The following is a 25,059-nucleotide window of genomic DNA, read 5'->3' as shown; positions in this document are numbered from 1 at the left end:
AGCTGGATACAGCACTGCAGGGGGGGTCTCACCAGAGCAGAGCAGAGGGGCAGAATCCCCTCCCTCGACCTGCTGGCCACGCTGCTTTGGATGCAGCCCAGGATACGATTGGCCTTCTGGGCTGCGAGCGCACATTGCTGGCTCATGTCCAGCTTTTCACCCACCAGTGCCCCCAAGTCCTTCTGGTCAGGGCTGCTCTCCATCCCTTCATCCCCCAGCCTGTATTGATACCGGGGGTTGCCCCGACCCAGGTGCAGGACCTTGCACTTGGCCTTGCAAATCCGCCACAAGCAGTAGAAAAGGTGAGTTCACATTTTATGGTATTTCTTTCATCATGTCCCAGAGTTCACTTCTGTCCCTAGAGTTTATTGCCACCTGGAGTAAATGAAGCATGGGATGAGTTTGTATGTTGTTCTGAAATGTGTAACTCACTGGGGAGACCAGGGTAGGGACACATAAGGGAAAGGAAGAGAATGATCTTCTCTCGGCAAATAAAAAGAAATGTCTGATAACCTGAAGTCAGCACAGTATGAGGCTGTTTTGGACAAGCAGAATAAATTTTGTGATGGAGTCTGGATAGGATGGTACACAGCCACTGTGCAATGAATTAGAGTACTCTCCAGGACACAGCTTGGCTGCCATTAGACATGCCCAAAGAATTGGATATTTTATTGAGGACTGCCTTATTCAGAAACAGTCATGAAATGAGAACGTTGTGTGAGGCAGAGGATAATTTTTCCAATAATATTTTGCACATTTTGGTGTGTGCATGCCTCCCACTTAGATGAAATCAAAATTTTGTGACATGGATTGAAATGTCCTTTGGATTGTTTAATTTCATCCAGCATTGCTTGGCTCTAATTGATCACAAAATCTTCCTTGATGGGCAGTAATCACGGGTTTTACAGAAATAATTCTGGCTCATGTTCTTCAAAGGAGTGGTTGTATTCTGTGTTATCTTCAAGCCAGTAATGAAAATAATCATAATTTCAAAAAAATAAAAATGCAGGATTATATTAAAACAACTCTGCCAAAAAACCCCAAACCAAACCAGGACATTAGGACTTACAGGCCATAAATATGCAGGTGAATAAACCCTAAGTACAGTAATACGTTATTCAGTGTCAGTCATCCAGCTCCAATCCAAAAGGCCAGCATCCTCCTTGCCTTCTAAAACAGATCAGCATGTCTTTAAAATGGAAATTAATGTTTTTTTTTTTTTCCTTTGCCTTTTTAATCTGTTTTCCAAAGCAAACCAACCCCCCCAGTTTGCTCACACATGTGAAGACACCCTGAAGGCAATCTTAGTCTCTTAGGGTTATTTTACCTACAAAGAAATATACACTGTTTTTGAAGATATAATGCATATTTGCACTAGGATTACCACTCCTATTTTGCATATCAATGAAGCCATAAAGCAAATGAAAGGCCCACATTTCAAGACACAAGTAGCAACTGTGGCTCTGAGTGACTTGCTTGAGAAATGAGGGCATTCCGTACTTCATGTCTAGATAGCTTCAGCTTTACAGATATACCTAGGATTAACTTAGCTCTGAATACCAGCTGTATCTCCTCTGATCACCAATATAGGGAATAACACAAAATTCTCTTTATTATTCTTTCACAATGTTTTCCTGTTTAAATATTTTCCAGCAAGTTAATAGAACTTGTTTCCATTAGCTGAAAGGTAGTTGAGATTTCTTCACGAAAACATGTCAGTTCTTTCCTTCTGCTGATCCTCTGTACAAATGAGTTGCCCACCATTGTGTCTAAATCCCATAGGAGTGCTTCAAACAACTGCCAGCTCTTGACACCTGCATTAGGCTGTGGACATCTCTCTCTCCAGCTGTAGCCATGCTGAAAAGAACATTACTCCCAGTCAGCTTAGAGACGCTAATCCGCGCTGCGCTGCCTCCCATCAGCCCGCTGAGCTGACCGTACGAGCATTGCCTAACCCAATTTACTCCAAATAAATTGGGTTAGCTTAAATAATAAGGCTTTGCTAACCAAGGTCAATGTGACACAATCAGGTTAGGGAGTGCTCTCGCAAACAGCTCAGCTGGTAGATTCAAGAGGTGGTGACAAGATGGTGGAGTTGGCTGGAGGTGGCGGTGTCTTCAGACAGCTGCAGGACTTCACAGCAGTTGCACAGACTTCAGACTACAGAACTCATAAACCCAAGGTCTTCCTATGACACAACTGTTTGTTTTTTTTTTTTTCCTTTTTCTTGTATGTGCTACTGCTCATAATTTTAACTATCAACTGGTAGATTCATTCTGCCACTCTTGACAGAGCAGGTGCAAATGGGTCTTAGTAATGCATATAATCTAATTTTGTGACGAGAAACATTTTTCAGTAAGAAAATATGCAGCAAATTCTCCTGCTATTTCATTTGCTATTCACTCAATGTATTCTTATCACGCACATTAAATGGTGCATTGTCGGTTTAGTTCGCTAAACTCTTACTGCGTTTCTTTTTTTCATCCCCCTTACTTCCCCCTTCCTCAATACATAACCAACATATCATTTTGCATCCCGTGTGGGATTTCTCTGATTTAACCTAGTAAATCTTTTAATTCCTAATTTGGTATTCTGCTGTAATACATTCACCCACGAAAGAGCCCGGAAGGCTGAAGCTAAGAAAAATCACTTTCGTTTTCTTAGATACTACTAAGTGGTTTAATGTACAATACACATGCAGTGCATAGTTTGTAATCTCAGATTTTATCATCCATGCATTTCAGAGCTGAGTCAAACCTGACCAGGTTTTTGATGAAAGAATAAAGATTCAAGTCTAGGCTGGAACCACTTAACAATGGTGAGTTACTGAAAAAAGTAGTTGCATAAGAGCAAGGAACAGCTCACTAGAGATTGAAATTTGGCTCCAAACCACTGGTGTGAAATGTGGATATCAGCACAAGTAGTCCAAAGCAGGATTTTTGAGTTTAATTAACCTTGCTGCTTAGTTAACAGGGATTTCCATTTAAATTAATGGTTCAAATCAGAGTGTTAAAATAGTAAACGGGCAATCTATATTTTAATCATAAGTACTACTTCCATTTGTCATTTACATTTTTAGCTTTTTTTCCCAAAAGAAAGGTTGATGATAACTGATTTGGGACACACAATTTGGAAATTCTTTTTCATAACCGGGGAAGGTATTTCAGGAAGATTTTAAGTGGACATATATTTTAATTACTATTTTTAAATTCATTTTGCTATATTAGACAATGCCATATGTATTCTGATTTACTTCATAACAATTCATAATTTCATCATGATTTACTGTGTCAGAATTGAACAGAAATTAAAAACACATTTGGAAATGCACACACACACAATGTTTTAAGCCCCACTGCCCTGACTGTGGAAGGAAAAACAGAGTTCCTCATGACATTGAATTTTATTTATAATTACATGATGTCCTGAACAAAAAAAGTGTCATGTGGTGTTGGTGAAGTGACTGTACTGCTCCTGGCCACCAGGGCTTGAGTTCTCCCCAGTTAATTATTAGCATTTAAATTATAAACAGAGATATTTTAAACTCTTCCTACTGTTAATAAAAAGAGCCAGACACCTCCATTGCATGAATCATATTTTGACTTCAGTCACGCTTTGCAGATGCCTAGCTCTCTTCTTTGGTTAAAGAGGAAGCCTATACTGACCGCACTCCTAATTCAGACATGATAATAGAGTTTGCTCTTTAGTACCATCTTTATGGTTTCACTTCTTAGGACTTCCTTCTGTCATAGCTCATAAGTCCTTTCACTTTTTTCCTTGTTATACCTCTGTTTCACTAGCACCTTGTGACCGCTAAAAGATCTCCCAGCTTCCAAACTGCACATTTTTGTGCTGGTTTCAGTCAGTCTTGTTTTCTTGGAAATCAAAGCTAAATTCCTCTGACTGTGCTCATGGTCTTTAATTGTCAGGAGGCAGAGTGGGTGTTCATCCTACAGGGTTTCTTCAGCAAACACTAAAACAAAAAATTAGTCTCATTGCTAGAGCGGTCCCATTCTGCAGCTAATTTCTTTTTTTTTTCCCCAAATCAGGTTCCAAAATTTGTTTTCAAAATCTACTGTGTAGAGTGGCAAATATGGAGGTTGCTGGCTTATGTCAAGATTTGTTTCTTAAACACAATTTTCTGTTGTTTTTTTTTTATTTCACTTTCCTACTCTTTCCTGTTACAAGCCTAGTTTTGAGAGTTGGTGAGTACCTTCTCATTGGAGTTGGGTAGGCTTTAAGGTGTGTCTACCCTACATGGCCCACAGCACTCACATTGCAGAGATAACCTCCCAACTTGCTGCCATTTACGAGACACATTAAGAATCCTGCAAGATCTGTTCCTTCAGCTCCCACGGTGACTGTGGATTTAAAAATGCCAACAGTATTAAGACAGACAGATCCCTATTATAAACAAGAATTCCTATGTGCCAGTGTGAGCTACAAAAGAGAAATGAAAACCAAACAAACAAAAAAACCCTTTCTGCAGAGAAGTGCCAGTTGTACTCCTTGACTCCTGAGCATATCTAAACCACTAAAAACAGACATGAAGAAAATACTCTAAATTTGTTCTTGTTATTATTGTCACTAAGGAAACAACTTCCTGGGAATCTGCAAGTTGAGTATACAGACTCTTTGATGTGCAGTCAACTCTCTCTTCCAACACACTTCCCAACTCGCTGGAGAATCAGGTCTGCCCACCAAGGGAGATCTCTCCTGCTCTGTCTCAGCTGAGTCTTTACTTCATGTGGAGATTGAACTCTGATGCTCCAGAAAAGCCATAGTCCAGACTTGCCAAAAGATGAGATATCAAAGCATAAGAGTCATGACTAAGCCGAGGGATTTTGCCTTAAGATACTCCCCTCTGCAGTCCAACAGCACTGCCAGGAGATCTAGAATAGCACAGGAGTTAGAGAATGTGGGAGGCACAAGACAGAACTTCTGTCTGTTCACTTGTGGTGTTGCTTTCAGACATACTTCACTTCCACCCCACCCCCCAACCCCCCCCCCGCAATAATTTAGATGTATACATTTTTTGCATTGAGGCCAACAGTGTATGTACAGGTTGTTTAACCTCTTCAGCCCTTCAAATAGAGTGGCCATCTGCAAACTGCCTGTTGGGAATGATGTATGAAATCTGCTAATCTCTGAACTGTGCCCAGGCATTGTAAAGAAGAATCTTATTTGACCTGCCTGCAAACCCATTCAACATGCCATGCAAATAATTTAACATTAGTTTAATAATAATTTAATAACAGTTTAGTGATAAAATTCCAGAGGTCTAGGATGTTCTCTAGTGGTCTTTAATTTCTCAGCATCGGCACAGCCAATGTATTCCACAGTCGTAGAGTCCCTTGTATCCCAAAGAACTTGATAAACAATGTATTCTGCTGAAATACATTCGAACAGGAGCATGCATGCAGATATCCCCTGTCACCAGTTCTGCTGTAGACTAAGAAGCAAATAGTGGCTAAATTCATTGAAAAGAGACATAGCTTATAACAGGCAGCAACTAAGGAACAGAATTATCTGTATTAATTACTGGGGACTCAGCCAAGACTTACAGACAATGGGCCAAATAGAATATGTGGAAAGACTTCACTAATATAAAATCATTGCAGAGCATTTGAGCTTTGAAAATACTTTCTTGTTACCACTGACAGGTGTCCATGCCAGATCCTACTTCCTAAGGTTCCTTGGCAGTGTCAAGGAGGGCTTATGTACTGTTATGTTTATCCAAGAACCAGAACATCTCCCTGTAGACAAGTTTACTTCTGGTGTGTCCCTAGCTCCTTGCAGTCTCTACTCTTCTATTTCCCCTCCCCTTGTGTAGAAGCGTAATCTGGCTCTCTGTAACGCTCCTTTGTGTGGCCTCTAGACCAAAAATGCTTAAAAGGTCAAAAAGCAAAGCTGTTCTGTCCAAATAAACAGCTGGACCACAGTGAAGCTGGGGATTCACTTGGGGAAGAGTGACTGGAAAGCTGCCCAGCGGAAAAGGACCTGGGGGTGTTGGTCAACAGCCGGCTGAACATGAGCCGGCAGTGTGCCCAGGCGGCCAAGAAGGCCAATGACATCCTGGCCTGTATCAGCAATAGTGTGGCCAGCAGGAGGAGGGAAGTGATGGTGCCCCTGTACTCGGCACTGGTGAGGCCGCACCTCGAATACTGTGTTCAGTTTTGGGCCCCTCACTACAAGAAGGACGTTGAGGTGCTGGAGCGTGTGCAGAGAAGGGCAACGAGGCTGGTGAGGGGTCTGGAGAACAAGTCTTATGAGGAGCGGCTGAGGGAACTGGGGTTGTTTAGCCTGGAGAAGAGGAGGCTGAGGGGAGACCTCATCGCTCTCTACAACCACCTGAAAGGAGGTTGTAGCGAGGTGGGTGTCGGTCTCTTCTCCCAAGTAACAAGCGATAGGACGAGAGGAAACAGCCTCAAGTTGCGCCAGGGGAGGTTTAGATTGGATATTAGGAAAAATTTTTTCACCGAGAGGGTTGTCAAGCACTGGAACAGGCTGCCCAGGGAAGTGGTGGAGTCCCCATCCCTGGCGGTATTTAAAAGACGTGTAGATGTGGTGCTTAGGGACATGGTTTAGTGGTGGACTTGGCAGTGCTAAGTTAATGGTTGGACTCGATGATCTTAGAGGTCTTTTCCAACCTAAATAATTCTATGATTCTATAATTCTATGATTCTATGAATCCATCTGTCAATGGCAACAACTCAATAACCGCTGAGCAATCCTCTACCAAGGTAAAAATCTATCTATCCAGCCAGCCTGGATTGCTTTTATGTTAAATTCATCACCCACCTTTGTATCAGAAGTGTTTTGCGAGCTACTTGGTTGTGAATAAGAAGGAGCTCAAGGAAGCCAACTAAGTAGCCAACAACCACCAATGGTGGTTTCATAGCAGGGGCAAGGAAAAGAAATGGACTTTAATGTTACAACTACATTGCTAAATACATCAGGTCTGGGACCCTCCCTTGGCCTTGAGGTCAATTAACATGTCATCACTTTTACCCACTCTGCTAAACTGCTTTACCACAAATGAGAATGGCCTCATCCAAACTGCCTATGAGAACAGTCTCTGGGCCATGATTTTCCCCGAGCATTGTTTGCAATTGTGGTGTTGGCCTTTATTTGTTAAATATCTTCTTTATTAAATGTTGCATAGAGAGCAACTCATTTGGAAATCAGATTCTCCCAGGTTACTGCAGAGTCTTCCAGCCATTTTTCTCCCATTACAGCAGAGTAAACGATTATCTGTTTTCCTAACCACTTCCAGTCTAATTGGTATTCATGCCAGTGCTGAGTCAAGCAAGTGCACCATTGCTGAACAGATCTTACTGAAAGCAGTTTCTTCCACATCAAGGAGATTTATTTTATCTTGAAAAGACAACAGAAATTTCTGTCATTGCGTATCATAAAAATAAAACGGCACATTGCGAAACCTAAGCAATTGATAAATGTTTGACGATGAGTCTGTGCTTCTCTGAGCACATAAGAGCTCTGAGGCTGTGAGTTTTCCCACAGATCATTCCTTATTAACTACCAATTTAGGATAATGACAGTGATACTTTTAAGAAATCCTTTGGGAGAAGAAGAGTAAGTATTCACTTTTAAATTCTATGAATCTATGAAGGAAATATTTTGATTTTTTTTTTTTTTTACTTTAAATCTATTGACCCTAGTGTCCCATCCTTGACATGGAAAGCCTTTGTTTTGTAAATCCATGAGGAGAGTTAAGAGAGTGTTTTGATAGCAACAGTATATGAAACCTCAGAGAAATTGTACTCAACTGTTAGCTTTTCTTCAAATTTTCTATATATCTTTATGCAAATCAAAGTGGATTCCCCCCCAGTGACTTGAGACATAGAGTTTGTGGATGTTTATAGATAACCAAGTCATCCCAGACTCCCTTAATGGACAGTGGGGAAAAAAGGCCATTTTGGGGCACAAATCATCTGATGTATTTTAAATTACTGCTTCAGGAAAAAATGATTTGAACCCTATATTCTTATGTTCCTTAGATGTCTCTCAGATATAGATATATTGTAGAAATCTATTTAAACTGTCAGTTCTCCAGGTGTCTCATGCAGGGTGTTGTGCTTTTGCAATGGAGCTTCATTGCTATTGGAGCAACGTGTTGAAGAAATCACCAAATGAACAAACAAGTTTCAATTTATAAACTGATTCATTTAAATGATTTATTCTAACAGGATTCAAAGAACGTTGGTAGAATATTTGCTGAGAGACATATTAAGAAATCAGGATCATCTCTCGTTGATTCAATGGTATTATAGTAAGGCCAAATTGCGACAAGGAGGAAGAATATATTTGACAAACATTTCAACATCGCTGACATTAATAACAGTGGTTCCTTCCCTTAGCTCATTGCAAAACATTGCGTAGGAGCTCTTCCAAAACTGCTCACAGGAAACTAAGAGGGGAAAACTCAGAACAACAGGTGGAGCAATGTATAAGTCACACTATACTTCACCTGCTTTGTATTGTTACTTATGGGTCACTGAAGACAGCAGTCTACTGATAGAGACAAAAAGAATAAGATGTGGAATCACATAGAATATTTTGTAAAGCCAGACATGAAAATATAGAGCTGCCAGCCATGGATCTCATCTTAATGTTGGCTGAAGTCATGGAATTGGTAAGAAGAGCCTGAATCCCAATTGAACAAAGAGGGCACACAGCAAAAAGGGTACTGAACAAGCAGGGCACATAGGGGAGCGGAAAGTACTTGGAGGAATGTGCATTTGTTTACTCCTTTGCTCATTTGATTATTAAATGGGCTGGCAAACCAGCATGGTTCATTTCGCTGAGTATGGAGGAGTTTATATCTTTTTAGAGACTAGCTCTTTGTCGAAGGCTAAGGTCAGCTTCAGATGATGTCACTACTACCAGTTCAATTTAGAGCATGTTAGATTTTTTTCTTTCTTCATGTTCCCTTACATCAGTCATTTTTCTTAGCCTTCTTGATCTTAGAGGAGAAAAAATTGCCACAAAGGTTAATACAATGTTTAGAAGTGCTGAAAGTCAAGGCAGGGGGATGACGGGACAACATTTTGATCTAAGTTGTTCCACCAGCCAAGAAAGCTAAGTCTTGAAATGCAAGATGCAATTCCTTTCTTTTGAGGAAAGATGGAGATTATTATATGTTAAGGGCAGTTGCAGAGATGTGAAACAGAAAGATGGGTTCAGCCATCTTCAAGTCTGTTGTCTTCATCTTTGTCATTCCTGATACAAATGCACATTGTTTTCTGTAGTACAGGTTATGATCCCTGGTCTGATCTTTTACCCGTTGCAGGCTAAATGGAAATACTGAGGCACTAAAGCTGGTGATTTTTCGGAGTCACACAGAAGTAGTAGCACACTAGGGTGATCCATTTTGGAAATGGCAAGGACACAGCAAAAGTGTAGAAAAATTTTGCAGGTTGGAACCAGCCCATGAATCACAAGCTGTAACATTTTGGGTTAAAGCTCTCAAAGCTGATTTATAAAATACAAGTTTGAACATGTTGCTAAAGAGAGTGATATGGATTAGCTTGGACATGCAGTCAGACACATCTGCATATTCTTTTCAATCTGGCCAGGTTAGATGAAATCAGCAGATCTCATTTAACCTTTTTTAGATCACTTGTCTGGAACCTACTTTGGGATCAAAAGAATTGAAATCTGGACTCCACTGCCTATACAGGCAGCATATAAACAGCCATTTAGTCCCACCCAGAAATCTGCAAACACAAAGATGTTGTATGTTTAGAGCAAGTACTTATAAGAGAAGCAAAAGGGAAATTATGTAAAATTGTATATGATTGTCTGAAAATTCAGACAACCTCCGATTTAAATAAAAGGATTTTTATATTCTGACATTCAAGTGTATGACACGCAGTATGGAATAGTCTGTCAGAATACCAGGTGAGAGTTTCTCCAGTCAGCGAAGAAATGAACGGCGTGTTAATGTCCGGGCGAGCTTCCTTTTCACCTTTTAGCCATGTGTTACAAATTATCTGATCTAAGTTTTGTGGCTGAGCTATCACATTGTTGCTTTCATACCCACATTTTTAATGACATTTCACACACTAAGCTTTTTGTGGCTGTGAATAGATTTGACAAAGGGTCACTTCCATTGTACTGCATAATGCAGTAGTGGTGTACATGAAACTGCTGCAAAATATACATAATCTACTTATTGAGGTTTGTCTCAAAAGCTTTTTGGGAACAGTAGAGTAGCTAAATTATGCCCTTGTTCTAATTCAGTAGGGACAGTGGGAAGGAAAGCAAGAGGTCAATTTAATGAGCTATTAGAAGAAAAAAAAAAAAAATCGAGACAATAGAGTCAAAAGGGAGGCTCTTAGTTTGGAGAATCCTTTATTGTTTCTGCTAGGAAGATGTGAGGCTTATTTTGCCAGATCAGGAACCTACAGATAAAATGGATCTTGAAAAGTTAAAAAAAAACTTTTTTCTTTCAGGGAGAGTTACATCAGAGGTTTTCCAAACTGATGCACACAAAGCTCCCCAGAAGAGCTTGAAGAAGCTGGGCCTATCAGAGTAATATTAAAGCCTGGTGCTTTGAAGAGTTTTGCTTTAAATAGGTCATGTTTTGCTTTAATCACCTTGGACCCAGCTCCATGTTTTCTGGAGATAGAGAACATGCCAGAAAAAAGAAAGCTAAGAAAAGCAATACAAACCTTCACCAAAGTAGGTGTATAGCTGACATTCTTAATTCCAAACAGGAGAGTTCGGAGAAACTGAGAGAGTCAGTAGTAAAGTCAACAGCACTAGGGAAGTTGGAAAGACAGGTCTTTTTGCATTTAAGATGCAAAAACTTCAGGGAACGTACATTAAAGAAGCTGGGAAAAGAAGTGACAAGGAAAAACTCCAGACTGAAGCTGGTGAATCACAAACATTCAAATAACCTAGAAATAACAGGGGAGAGAAAGCTGGGCAACAAAAGAGCTGTGTCCTGGACACCCAGAAGCGTCAGGATAAAGTGAGAATATTCAGTCAGGCTGTCATAAGGAAAGTAAAGCAAGATCATAGGTAAGACCCCAGCACATCTGCCGTGGATTGACTTTTTCCTCTGCTTGAGATTAGGACAGTGATGATGCACGGATGAAAGGAGAACAGCTAAGGTAACAGGACAGAGCCAGCATGGACTAGTGAGCTGTACAAGGCAACATACTAAAAGATGAAGCATAGGCTGGGAATACTTCAGCCGTAAATTATACAGGGAGAAAAACACTTTCTAGATTATTCAATCACAGGATGACCAGGAGCTGCCTGTAGTAGTTGAATCTGGAGAAAGGCGAATGCAATCTTAAGGTTGTCTCAGGGAAAATAATTCCAGGAATGATTTGGAGCTAAGTAGATACAACTGCAATGTACTAATTCTTTTGTGGCCCGGTATCTTAACTGTGATATCTCAAGACAGCAATACCAAAGGGTATTTCCAAACCCTGCATGAGAGTATATGAAAATCACCTGAACCCTTTGTGTGTGTGGTAAGAACACTGAAGCCAAGATTTGATCAGTCTCATTCTAAACCATCGGGAGGGATCAGAAACCCAGGACAGGATTCAGACTGCAGATTAAACCATCTCAGTGGCATTTATTGAAGACTTTTCAGGCTAAAAAGTTACAGAGCTCACTCTATAGTAGATACTTATATTTATCTACATTGAGTGGGCATTGGCCTGGGGCCAGAATCAGTAGCCTAAACGCTGGTGTTTGGTGTCACCAATACCCTACGGTATTTCACCTGCCCTCATAGAGAGTAAAAGATGTGGTGCAGATAAGCATCATACCTACAAATCCCTAGTGATGTTAGATATCCCAGTGGATCTCGGATGGCACTTAACACCTATGTTTAGGTGACTGAACCACGTCCTAAATCTTCTTTGACTATCACAGGAGCTTAGGTATTTAGATACAGGTAGACACTTCAAAATACACACCTATCTTTAAGTGTCTTAATCTGTGAGCTAAATCTCATTTCTGGTCAGCATGATAGACACTATCTTAGCAAAAGAGACCTGCAAGCCTTCCGTTCAGAGGAAAGGGAATGAGCTGAATACCAGAGATGAAAGTCTGTCAGGGGTACACTTGCTGGGGGAACCAAAAAGGCTGCGGCATTCATTTCTTCTCCTCTTCTGAATAACATTCAGACTTTGGTAGTCTCTGAAGACTCTTTTCCATGACTATCATTACTACACCCAGCTGTGGTACAAAGAGCAAGTCAGAGAACAAAAAGCTGGAGAATATCGAGCAGTGTCCAGTGACTTGAATGCTGCAGAGAAGCAACTTCAACATGGCTAATAATGGCTTTTCGTGCTGCTCTCTCCTCTGCAGTCACCAAGTACTATTCGCTAATGAAGTTTGTTCCAGCTGTTCGCCTACTGTACATAATCATCTCAGCTAACTAACCCATTCACTAGCACAAAAACACCATCCAAGCTGTCAAACTTCATGCAGCTCAAATGAATGAGTGTGGATTGTGGAATCCAAGGCTCCAGTGACAGCTGTGACACATTCACAGCCTTAGTCATGAAGAGCTTAAGCATCTGCGGTATTTCTGATGCTTTCTCATCTCCTCTGCATCTTAAGTTAGAGCACAAAACTCCTGGAAGAAATCCAAAGATCCAGCTCTCTAAAACACAGGAAATGAGTAACTTTACTAACTTTAACTTGGGCCTTTATATAATGCACTTGTGCTGGCTTCTTTATATAATTTGTTTCTAGGCCAACTCTAGGAGAGAAAGTTCTGTTGTGTGTCCAACATCTTAGATATGTACTAAGCCCAAGCTCATATTTGGGTTTTGGTACTAGTTACATCAGTTTAAGAATTCAGATGCATACATAAATGTCATTATTACAAGAATTGCTTCTTGAAAGGAAATGCTTTTTACTTATGAGTATGAATGTGCCATTTTATATTTTTGCTAGAAATAAAAAAAACCTTCTATAAACCCACTTCAAAAATGTGACAGTAAGAGCAGAAACAGAAATGTTATGACTTAATAAAGTCTTACCATTCCAGGAAAAGGAATTAATAGTTAAGGATATCTTAGCTATTTTAAACTCCCTTTCCAAATAGCTATAATTTCTTTCCATTGTGGAGAAGTGTATCTCTTACTACTGCAACTTTAATTCCGGTTTACATATCAACGTGTCTTGAGAGGTTCATGTATTTTTTTTTTTTTTTCCATTACTTGGATTTCAGTAAATATTTTTAAAGGCCATAGTTGAGGAGGAAGGTGTTAGTTAAATCCATTTATCAACTGTCTGGGGGATTTTGTTAGCTTAGGACAGAGGGTGGAAGCATTATAATAAGAAAGCATTGGGCTATTGATTTATGGCAAAAAAGCTGGCTTTTAGGTCACCTAATTCTAAGCATTTCAAGTGCTCCAAGCTGGTCAAAACGTATTTCACAAGGTGCCAACCCTAAGCTAATGAGGTCTGGTCAGCATTCATCTCCATCTTCTTGCAACTTACAGTGTAGCTGTTCACAAGTAGGGTATATTAGATGAGGCTTGGAGCATTGCACAGCTTCTGGCTGGCTCAGAGAACAGGCAGCGCAAGCTTGTGTCTGCCTGCAGAAAATCATGTAGCCGTCCTAGATGTGTCCCTGTGTTGATGCATCCCCACCTGTTCACAGAATTACACACAAGCTTCAGTTGGCAAATCCCTCTTAGTAATGGGACATGGTCTGAAGACAGAAAATGTCGATACACTGAAGAAGCCTCTGAGATTTAAAATAATCGATGAATAATTAAAAAAAAAAAAAAAAAGGCAAATAGGTAGGATGTTGCCTGGGACACGTGGCATGAATTCTCCCTGAAAGGGACAGGCTGAGTCTGCCATTGGTTGAATAAAGGGAAGATGGGGGTGAGGAAGATGTGGGGGCCACCACAGCAGGCTTGGGCTTTTCAGAAAACTTAAAATCTATCAAAATTTGCTATTGCTATGAGCCAGCAAAAAATTACCGATCTCCCCCCCCCCAAGCAAAGATGGGAGCAAGAGAGGAATTACACTTTGCGGGGATATCTCTGAGGTACCATGGAAGGATTCATCTCACTGATTTTGGATGTGTATCTCTGAGCCAGCTGCTGCAAGAACCTCCATAGGGTGATTCATCTGACCCACTTCAGGATGAGATGAACCACCCTCCCCACTTATAGTGAATTGGGGTGATTAGCTTGGATGTGACCATCTAGTTTTCAGATGCTTAAGTGAGAGTAGATGAACGTCACCCAGGCTGCCAAACACTTCTGAGTGAGAAAGCCTTCCTCCACATATAATGAATGATAGTTTTGCCAGGGGATCCTTTGGGGTCAAGTTTTCACCTTGAGAAGGAGGAAATTTATACCTCCTCCACTCCTCAGAGATGGACCTAATGATACATCTACTCCCCGCAAAAGAAGACATTGATTCGGTCACATTTCCCTTCAATAAGGCATTTTTCCTTAAGAATCCCCACCCAATCAGATAGGACGATATACTGTCCCTCGCAGGAAAAGAAAGTAACAAAAGAATAAAAATAAAAAAATCTAGGCTATTAACCCACCATCCAGATCAAAAGGGCTTTTCCTGCCCTAACTCTCAGCTCCATTTAGCAGGCCCAACAAATCATAGATAACGGACTGTAATTATCCTTCCATTTGCAGCTCCTGAGCAATCCTGACCCAATCATCTCTAATGGAGTGCAAAAGGCACTGTGATCCAGGCTTTTTGTGAAGTGCCTCAACATTGGACCGACAAACCTGCAAACACGTGTGGCAGAACTTTAGTGTTGTATGTTCAGTAAGGAGCTCTTAGACTTCAATATTCCCACCATGTTATAAAAGAAATTATTATTATTAGAAATTATTATATTAGAAATTATTATATTATTTTTTATTATTATTTTTTATTATTATATTATTTTAGCCTGGAGAAAAGGAGGCTGAGGGGAGACCTCATCGCTCTCTACAACTACCTGACAGGAGGTTGTAGCGAGGTGGGGGTTGGTCTTTTCTCCCAAGTAACAAGTGATAGGACGAGAGGAAATGGCCTCAAGTTGCGCCAGGGGAGGTTTAGATTGGATGTAAGGAAAAATTTCTTTACTGAAAGAGTGGTGAAACATTGGACCAGGCTGCCCAGGGAAGTGGTTGAGTCCCCATCCCTGGAGGTATTTAAAAGACGTGTAGATGAGGCGCTTAGGGGCATGGTTTAGTGGGCATGGTGGTGTTGGGTTGACGGTTGGACTCGATGATCTTAGAGGTCTTTTCCAACCTCAATGATTCTATGATTCTATGATTCTATGATTATTGCTATTGCCATAACTATTATTAAGAAGAAGAAGAATTAGACCATATAAATATTTATCCCCTTTTCTGTCAGTGCTAGAGTGAATTATGAGTTACACTAACAAAAACTAGAAATATTGAGTTAATTTGTTGTGTTTTTTTTTTTTTTTTTAAACAGTGGTATTAAGCAGAGGTTTTCACACCTTTTAAAACTTTTTTTTAAAAAGAATCTGTCAAATAAATAGTTCAGAACAGTTTCAGAACATAGTCCTACCTTAAGCCATCCAAGAGTAAAATGTGACACCTGAATGAACAGGAATGAGAGCGTCAGGATGTCTCCAGGGCAGATAAACTGTAATGCCAAATGCAAATCAGCTCATTTCATGGGATGATTATCTCAGAAGAATTTGGATTCAACAGTAGCATAGAATCAGAGCAGCAAACGAGTCCCTGCAGCTGTGTCTGTATATTTCTGCAGGAACCTTTCCAAGGGACTATTCCTCAGCACAACAGCCATGTTAGCTTTAAATGCTCTCTGTGATGATGCTTCTACCTTTTCTTCAGGAGATGGAATGATTTAGCACCTCCTAAGAAGTTCTACCCTGAAATTATTAATCCGGCTACTCTACAGATCAGCCCGTCAACTTGCATGAGGCTACAATCAATGAACTGCAGTGAATTACATAAACAAGACTTGAACAATCTGGCTTGTTTTACACGAGTTCCTAGTTTGTCTTGTGGAGATAAAAGTTCAAGCCTAAGAAGACAGATCAATAAATTGAGAGAGCAAAAGGTGGTCAAAGAAAAAGACACAAACAAAGCAATGGGGTAAGGACTGGACATTCTGCCATGAAGCGCTCTGCAAAAAAGTCTGCCTTTCTTCCCGTAGATTTGTGCCCACTCTATTACAATCCAAACAAGGTTTCAACAGCCACCACAGACACATGAATTCTAGTACTTGGTAGCATTGTGGAAAACTACCAAATACCCTTCTGTATGCAAAGCATTTCTTAAAAACAGATGAAGTTCAGCACCGAGGGAACTGGAAAAGTATCTCCTCAAGGGATGCTGTGTATGTTGGGTAGCTGGAGTACTCTGAAACAGTGGTGCTACAGCTATCCCTGATGATACATTATCAGCAAAGATTACTTTAAAGTTGTGGATGGGAAAAAAAAGAGGGAGTTTCTCACTGGTGCATTTACATCCCTTTCAGTAGACTTGTTCCACTTCTGCACTGGTGTGGAAAACTCCAAAATCTTGTTGCCTGCAGTGTGTACCGAATCCCACCCCCGCTGCCTTCACAGGTGATATGGGATGGCTGGATGTGAAAAGAGAACAGGGAATGGAAACAAAGGAACATGAGCCAACACAAAAATGCACTTTGCTGACTTAAAGGTTGAGGTTGCACTCTCTGGGCCAAGTAGTGGAGTGAAATAAAATTCAGTATCTCCACTGACTTCTATATCTTGATATCAGTTTACCTCTCCTGAGAGCTGTGGCAAATAACTAACTCCGCTGTTAAATCAGGACTAACTGTAAGACCTGATATTTCTGTAGGTCTTTCTGCCAGTTCTGAGTTACAGCGTGATCTTGTCCTGAGTTTACTTTTTCTCAGTGCTTCTTAACTCAAATACTCTGGTTTCATTAAAAGATAATCCGAGCTAATTTAGGAATTAGACTGTTTGTACTAAGTGTGCTCAGAAGGAAGGAAAGGAAAACAAAATCTGCTACACTGAAATGAATCAGCATGGGGACATGGGTCTCAACTTATCAAAGGCATAGGCACATATGGAACTCAACCCCAGAAAAAATATCTCCAGGATGCTGGCTCAGTCAGCCAAATGAAGAGAGATGTGATGAACAAAGGTCTGAACATGATCAACAGCGCAGCCCGCGATCTCAGAAATCTCTGTTTTTCTCTCCCTGGTAGCATCCCACAACAAAGCCTCTGCCTTCATGTTTATGAGCTTCACATATACACCGACAATAGCAGATCTAGAGAGCTACATGCGGCTGTGGCACCACCATGCAAACAGCAGACATCTTAAATCTACAGGGAGGAAGGAGCCGTCCTGTTTTCTTGCAGGGACCCCAACGAATGATGGAAGGCTAAAGCCAAGGAGCAATCACAAAGCTAGTTCCCTGTTTAAAGATAAATATGTGTATTTCTCACACATAAAGCCCCCCATGACCTTGGAGTCTGTTCAGTGCCAACGGTTATCCTTCCAATCATGCCTTCCATTGGAGAAAACAAAACAACAGAAACCTTCCACTCCGCGATGTCCGAGACAGACTGCCAGTACAATAACAGATCAATTGTAGCTGTCCTGAATGAACAACAAAGCAGCAACCATTGCCCTCAGCACATAGAAACAGGGGGAAAAAAAAGTAGAAGACCATAAACCAGAACTGTAACTGAGACAAAAGCAGAGACATCAACTTTAATCCAACTCCCATTATTGCACTGAATAGCATTCCTTAATTATTCATCAAATTGGAGCAGTGTTGCCTTACCCATCCTATAGGAAAACTTCTTTCAAGACAGCTCCAGTGTCTTGCATTAGCCAAGTGCAGACACTTGTACAATGCGTTCTTTCTCTGTAGCTATACCAACACCGCTTTAAGGAGTTTGCCTTCATGCCATCATTGACAGTAACCTTAAGTAATCATACATTCCCTTTGATTAGCATGTGCTAGCCATGGAAATGTTTCCCCACTGCACCTGACCGGTGTTGCATAGGCTGAACAGAGAAGTGAGATGGCTGTGTACCCAAATAACATCAAATGAAAATCCATTTGTTGTTTGTTGACTCCAACAGATTAAAAAAACACGCCCCAAAAGCTACTTCAGTTACGTTGCATATTGCCGTATCAGTCCAACACTTGCACTGTAATTAACATACACAAGACAGATGGTAATCCATAATACCCTAGGAAAGAATCAGGTCACTTTGCTGCCTTATTCACCTTGGTTAATATTTTTTATTATTATTAGAACTGCCTCCAGTGCTACTCCAATATATTCTTCAAGCTAAAGGCCAGATTCTGTTTACCAGCAGATTAGATGCAGAGGAAAGCCACTGACTTCCAGGGAGTTCTCCCAGACCTGCTTCTGTGTAAGTGGGATGATCATCTAGCCATAAACACCGGTATGTCACTAAAACAAATCTCTCTCTCTTTTTTTCCACGCATTTTCCAGTCCTGAACAGCACGTTGCGTTATCTTTCTCTCCCTGGCTGTAAACTCTTCAGATTCCAATACATACCTGAACTGTTCACATGTTAAATTCACAGCATAGCGGTAAAAAGTCTGCCCTGTATGCTATCCCTCGGACTTAAGATGTGCTTTGCATAAAGATGGTATTATTAGAATCAGCTGTTCAAATACTGATAAGGAGAAGTGCACAGAGGCATGCAAGCAGAGGTCAAAGGCACATTAACAGCAATTTTTACTACTACCCCACAGTAAAAATAGAGAAGTCCTGGTGCACTGCTTGAAGGGTGAATCGGAGTTTCTGCGGCAGGTGAAGATGCAGAACTGCAAAGGGAGCCTTGAGCTCGAAAATGCCAACAGCAGCACCGGGTCTGTTAGCAATCAGGTTTTATTTACCAGCCATATTGTGTTAAAAACAGACGTGATTCCCATACCGAGCACGTTAACCTGTCACCACTTGCAAAGGGAGATTTATTTGTTTGAAAAGAATCAAATCCATCTCGCGGACGCATCCTCAGAGCCTGCAGTAGTGGCTGAGGGCAGAAAGCCTGCGCGCAATTCCCCCCAAAAGAAGTATTCCCAGGACCTGGGGAAGATGAGGGAAGAGCCGGTAAATCAATGTCACTCTAAGCGAAGCCGGCGGTTCCTTTTCCCTCGCCGGCTGCGATAGCGGCGCTTTGGCATCTCCGGGGTCGGGCCGAGCGGGGCAGAGCCCGGCTGCCGCTGCCCTCCGGCCCCAGCCCGGGCGGGGAGCCGGAGCGATGCCACCCCGGGTGGAGGTGGGGGAAGAGGCCGGAGGAAAGGACTTACCATTGCAGCAGGGATCCGTCCCGGTGCTGGAGATGCTGCATCCCCGCCGGGGCGGGGCGGGGCGGGTGCCGGTGGGGTCGGAGCCAGCCGCGGGGGGACACCGACCGGTTCCCCGGCAGAACCTGTCCAGCTCCGGCTGCCCGCGGTGGAAGTGAGCGGCCGGAGCCGGGCTCCCCCCGCCTCGTTCGCACCGGGCGGAGGAGGGGTCGGCGCCTCCGAAGGGAATCAAAATTCCTCCTCCCTCGCCTGCCGGTCATGTCCAGGCTGCCTTTGCTCAGGGGATGGGCCAGGTCCTGGCCGTGAAGGAATTTGCCATCGCTAAATTAAAAAAGAAAGGAAAAAAAAAAAAAAACAACCACACCAGCAAAAACCAAAAACCCCCAAAAAACAAGAAGGGAGGCAGGAGATTTGCAAACTTTTTTTTTTCTCTTTTCTTTCCCTGCTTTTTTTTTTTTTTTTTTTTGGGGGGGGGGGGATTATTCGTGCTCGGGAAGTAGGAGGTGGGGTGGGGGAGGAGAAGGGTATTCAGGCTGGATCAGATGCTCTGCCTGCGAGTCAAGGCTATGGTGTGCTCGCCCCTGTATTTCTGTGTGTGTGCGTGTGTGATTCTCATACCCAGACAATGCTCTGCAAAGCGAGCTGGTCCTGCGGAGAAATGCAAACACCTCCTCCCCCAAGTGCCTGAGGAAAGGAAAGGGGATACGGAACCAATAGCTTTTCCTTGGCTAGTCTCATTAATATGGGAGGAAGAGAAGGAAACCAGTGAGGACGAGCGGGAGGAGGGGTTTATTCAAATTAAGTTTCTTAAATCAAGCACGGTTTTTTCCCCCTTTTTCTTTCCTCCTCCTACCTCCCCCAAATCCTCCTTCTCCCTGTCACCTAAGCACCGATTCTGCTGCCCCAGAGATTTTATTTCTTTTTTAATTAGTGTGACAGGGTCAGCAAAACACGGTGATGGGAGGGAGGATGGCATCGCTGCTGGAAGCGGGGCGGGGGGGTGGAAGGGAGGGTGAAGGGAGGCAATTTCTCCCTGAGCTGCAGAAGAGTTGATTGCAAAGAAAAGCGATAAAGTAGCTGGAGTTGGCAGGGAGGGGAACTGAGGGGAAGTGGAGCAGGAATTTCACCTAGAAGCAGCATTTTGCAGACGGTATTTGCAGATGGGAGGGTGGCCCGTGTCCAGGATGAGCCCTCTGAGCTTGTGGAAAGGATCTCCTCCCCTCCCACAGCAGACACACACACACACACCCAGGAAGGGAAGTGACTGCACAGGAACAGCAGCATCTGCACTGTCCTGCATTGCCTCAGAGCTACACGGCAACAGGATCCCTGCAACAGCAGTGCAGGAGTGGCACGTGTTGCTGGAAAACCAGTGGAGTGGAGCTGTAGAGAGGGCTGAAATGGTTGGTGAGAAGGGAAGGGATGTCCAGCTGGTTCCTTTGACTTGTATCTGGAAAAGAGTAGGGTGGCACATGTCCCCTGCCAGGTAAGTGCACGAAAGCATCCAGTCACTGCTCTATTCTGCAGAGAGTAGCACTCAAGCGAAAGCTCTCCAGACCTGGAAAATGATCACCAAAGGAGTCTGAACATCTATAGCAGGCCTAGAGGAGCCCTCTGCCAGGTCATCCCATGGAGACACTTGGTACCGTGCTGCTTTTGCTGCTGCCAACCATGCTGCTCTCAGGCCCCAGAGATCCATGTCAAGAACTCGAGATGCTGAATGTCCACGTCCTTACCCAAATTCTCTGAGACCTGTGCTGTAAAAGCAGCTGCCTGCTGAGGAGGTTCTTCTAATTACCCTGAAATTTCACAACACCTGGGGTACCGATACTGTTGTTCTTCCCACTGTGGAAGCCCTTTCCTCTAGTTACCTTTTACCACTTCCCCTTCATTTTCTGCATTTCCCATCTTCCATTTTCCTTAGCATGTAAATTCATTTCAAATCCTCCTTGCCTTTACCCTGCTCCCAGATTAAACAAAGGAGAAAAAGGCAATTTGGTCATAAAAGTAACTAAATCCATTACCTGTCCAGTGTGAAAATCCCTGACCCAATTACTTACTTGTATGTTATAGTCCCTGTGGCTCTCAGCCCAGGTGCAGGAGCCTGAGGGGACATAGCTCCACAACAGAAGCACTAGACCAGACAGCCCTGCTCCCAGTCCCTTGGCGCAGTAACAGCCCCATGGCTGCATAGTTGCCTTCTCTTGAGAAAAGCGTGCACAGACACATTGTGAATGCATCCAGCTCTGGTCTTATTCCAGCACCATGGAGCAGTGCAAAGAATCAACTAGACTTTTCAAAGCTTTCCTTTGCACGTTTTCCTCCAGTTATGCTATCTTCTCTAGCCACATCTCACAGCTTTCTGTAACCTCACTAAATACGAGGGGGGAAAAAGAAAACAAACAAAAGATGTAGATGTTTACATTGTACAGCTGAGCTAATCAGCCTGTGCACTCTATATAGGCATTAGCGAGAGAGAGGCACTGTTAGGATGTCATCCATTGCACCTACTTTATATGTCTACATAGTACTAAACACCTGACTAGATTTTCATAGAGGGAGCCAAGACTAACTAAATCAGATGTAGACACCTACTTGTTAGTCAGATGTATCTCAGCAAGCCTTATTTTTCTGCATCCTAAAAGGTAAGATGCAGGTCAAAGAAACCTCCACAGCAAAATGTTTGTTCTTCCCATGAAAAAAGCATCTGTGTTCACTCTGCAGACTTAAAGAACCTCTTCCCCCCCAAAAAAAAAACCCACAGCAAAACAAACACCACCCCAGCTGTGTCCCCTCAAAATTTCCAGAATTTATGGCAGTCCTACCTTCAAAACCAGAAGCCTCGCTATGAAATGTTGTCTTGGGTTGCTAAGCATGGAAGAAGGCTCCCAGCTGTTCAATTATTGTGTGCTGCTCCAACATCTGCTCCCTGTCTTTCCCAGGAGAAGGGCAGTGGGCCAAGAGAATCATCTAGTGGCCCATATCCAGCTGCAGTTGGACTGCCTTAGATGATCTCAGCTGATATTTCATATCAGGTTTCCTATTGAAGTAGTCAGGAGAGTCTATCTAAGAACTTTGTTCTCCGAGGAAGACAACATTCTTTAGGAGAAAACAATTAAGCCATTTTCAGGCAAACAATGCTTTATTGTTATCCTCATGAGCAGTCTATTAAGTAGATCTTCATTATTTAAATGTGTGTAAAGCATAATAGCCATTATCTTGGCTAGCATGAGAGGCTGACAGGGGCAGGAGAAGGCTTCCTGAGAGAAAAGTGTGAGTTACCGCTAAATGACCTAGGCAGCCATCCATCTGTCATCCTACATAGGGGCAAGACACTGGCAAGCTGGCTGCAAGAGTGTTGGCTGAGACTGGGCTGAAGGTATTTTGTTGGAAGGTCCTTGACCTCTTTTATTTTGACACCTCAGGTGTGATTTAGTTGACCAAACAGCTAGGTCTGAGCTGGCCAACCATCTCTCCCTTCATATTAAGGTCAGATCTTATCAGTGCAGTCACTGGAATATAAGGCACGATCCATCTCAGCCCAAGGAGAGACTGAAAACAGCTTGGGGGAACTGTGTCCTAAACATGCCTGCTTCTCTCCACCAATGTTAGACACGCTGGGAACATTAGCCCAGCTTGTCAACACCCACAAAGTAGACCTCTAAGGTTTAATGAGATTAATCCCTCTTTCACTATCAGGTTTGACAAGCCTAAAATATTGGGACTCACCCAGTTGGCTTGTTCTCCTCTGCCAGGACAGGAACTACCCCGAGAGAGTGCCACAGCCTCCCACCCACACTGAGATCCCACCTGCCAGACCCTATTGGCCTGCAGATCCTCTGATGTGATGATCAGCTGTGCTGGGGATCAAAAAGAGACCCAGAGGAAAGGAAAGGTCTCCTGTGCTGCAGCTGAGATGTGAGGTTGAGGAATACCTCATGCCAGATTGGACCCTCTGGTCTGCATATTCTTCAGTCACTTCCTCCCAACCAGTAGATTTCTAACAGTCAGAAAGAGACATCTCCTGGTTCCTGAGGACAAGATCTGGTGGAGGTAGAGGGTGGGAGATAACAGCTATTTATGCAGACAATGGCAGTCATTTGTGCCCTTTCTAGCTATGTAAATGATCTGTGCTGTTTTAAGACATTTCCACGAGTAGAACTGTGTCCACAGCCAGGGAGAATGCAGTATGCTAAACACCCCATCTGTTACGATTAACTGGGACATACTTTGTGTGTAGGCAAAGGTCTACACCATGTTAAAAGGCGGTAACTCAAACTGTGAATTTAAAGAGCAATAGGTATCCTGTTGTGTGCCCTTTTAGTAAATATAAGGTAGCTTAGCCCACAGATGTGTACCTCAGGATGCTGGAAGGTGGCATAGCAGCCGTCAGTGAGAAGCTGAGGCGCTGTAAATTCACTCCCAGCTGACTAGACAGGAGGCTGTTGATCTGGCTATCCTCAAAGGGGACTTAATCGAATCAAAACCCTTGATTCCTGCATCCAGCCTTCCTTTGCCTCCCCCAGCACTGTAATGAGGTTTATTGGAGAACAGCTGCACCTTCCCTCATCAACTCCCCTCCCTTCCCTCACACATATTCTGCTGCAGAAGATGCTGTAGTTGACTGCTCTGAAAAATGAGGGGGGCGAGGACACACATTAAGCTTGGTTTGCAGTGCATGCAGGTAAGGCTTACCTGCTTCTGACTCAGGCTTTTGCAAATGCAGGACTCACCCACCAGAAGCTGGGCATGGGAGGAAGGCGTGCTCTGCTAGACAGCTTGCAGGCCAGCTATAAAGAAGGGCATGCTTATCCGAATGGCGGTAGCCATACCTTACCTTGATCAGCCTGCACAGACTGCGACATAACAAGGTGTATCATCCCAGGGGGTCAGTTTGCAGATTGACAGGTGAAGGTAGGTGTCTGCACGTGAGCGAGGTGGTATGCTCCCACTACAGTCAGTGGAGATCTAGTCATTATAGTCAGTGAAGACTAGGGATAGGCTGAGCTCACTCTAACATAGGCACCTGCATGTGACCAACCAAACAGCTCCCTGGACTCTGTTGGCTCTGTTAATACCTACACCTTAGATAACATTTAGGTAGCAATCAGTTGCCTAGAGAGAAGTATCCAGTGCCTTTTGAGATACCCTAGAGGACCTTTCCTTGCAACAGCTGCTGCTTCAGGAGACCGTGGGTCTCCTGCAGTTCCTGTATTGTATCTGTTAGTCTCAAGGGAATGTTTTAGATACACGTGGTCTACTAACAAAGTGTATAATTCAGGTGACCAATGCAAGGCTCCAGTATGATGCCTTTCTTGAAGTCAAGAGTACAGTTACCAATAAACTCAGAGCTATTTTCCGTATCTGACCTACCTCCTCTTTCTGGAACCCCAGCCCCACTTGGCATGAGGGCAGAATTTATTCTTTTCTCAGGTAAATAAGCTAAAGATGCCCTCTGACAAACTCCTGTGATTCACGATCAGCTGTTTAAAGAAATTACATTGTGTGAATCATCCTTCCAGTGAAAGTTACATCCCCACTAAAGGCAGTCAACAGAAGGGAATGTGTATGAGCTTCTCTGATAGAGAGAAAATGGGCAAAGTAGTAATGAACAAGATACAGCAGGAGGTCAGCAAGGGGATTAAACGTATAGGATGAATTACCTATAAGAACTGGCTAGATTAGGATTCTTCAGCTTTCAATAGAGACTGCTGAGAGGGAAAATGGTGGAGGTTTATGAAAAATG

At 42.8% G+C, this 25,059-nt stretch overlaps 1 protein-coding gene across 11 annotated transcripts in view; it reads right to left on the bottom strand.

Moving 5' to 3' along the window:
- The window catches only part of ADCYAP1R1 (ADCYAP receptor type I), a 150,394-nt gene extending 130,409 nt beyond the window's left edge, over positions 1-19,985 (bottom strand). For 10 of the 11 annotated variants that reach the window (XM_076332030.1, XM_076332024.1, XM_076332029.1 and 7 more), the window contains exon 1: positions 19,317-19,985. The gene's annotated coding sequence lies outside the window, so the exon portion shown is untranslated. The remainder of the gene's footprint in view (positions 1-19,316) is intronic. The other variant, XM_076332023.1, reaches the window with a different exon arrangement.
- Positions 19,986-25,059: the final 5,074 nt, after the last annotated feature.

Source organism: Aptenodytes patagonicus, chromosome 2 (assembly GCF_965638725.1).
Source record: "Aptenodytes patagonicus chromosome 2, bAptPat1.pri.cur, whole genome shotgun sequence".
In the NCBI taxonomy this organism is placed as follows: Eukaryota; Metazoa; Chordata; class Aves; order Sphenisciformes; family Spheniscidae; genus Aptenodytes; species Aptenodytes patagonicus.
Note: the sequence above shows the minus strand (reverse complement) of the source record. Positions and strands in the feature narration are given on the sequence as shown.